At 43.8% G+C, this 352-nt stretch overlaps 1 protein-coding gene across 1 annotated transcript in view; it reads left to right on the top strand.

Moving 5' to 3' along the window:
* The first annotated feature begins 250 nt into the window (after positions 1-250).
* Positions 251-352, top strand: part of sim1a (SIM bHLH transcription factor 1a) — a 46,990-nt gene continuing 46,888 nt past the window's right edge. Inside the window, exon 1 of the mRNA XM_061944560.2 lies at positions 251-317. The gene's annotated coding sequence lies outside the window, so the exon portion shown is untranslated. The remainder of the gene's footprint in view (positions 318-352) is intronic.

The raw sequence follows: 352 nt of genomic DNA, 5'->3' as shown, positions 1-352 counted from the left end.
TAAATTATGTAGCGTAATGGACAGTTTCCCCTTAATTTTCCCTAAATAATGAAACATTATAAAAGTAGTTTTGCAACATTTGGTATTTTAGGCCAGAGGTAATTAGTGATCTCTCATTGGCCAATGGTCGTTCATCGCACTTGAAGTGCAGCCAATGAGAAGACGAGCTCTATGTGCTGTCAGCCAATAGGAGCTGAGCTGCTCGGAGCCCTTAGAGGCTTCCTGGTTGGCGTGTTAAATCACTCCGGGACTGAACAGCCGCTGCTTTTTGGACATTTCCCCCCGCTTTTACCTCCACTTTTACGGTCTTAGTCGAGGTAAGCTAAACAAGCTGAATTTAAACATTATCCCC

This window comes from Nerophis lumbriciformis, linkage group LG04 (assembly GCF_033978685.3).
Source record: "Nerophis lumbriciformis linkage group LG04, RoL_Nlum_v2.1, whole genome shotgun sequence".
Lineage (NCBI taxonomy): Eukaryota > Metazoa > Chordata > Actinopteri > Syngnathiformes > Syngnathidae > Nerophis > Nerophis lumbriciformis.
This window is presented reverse-complemented; position numbering and strand designations above follow the sequence as displayed.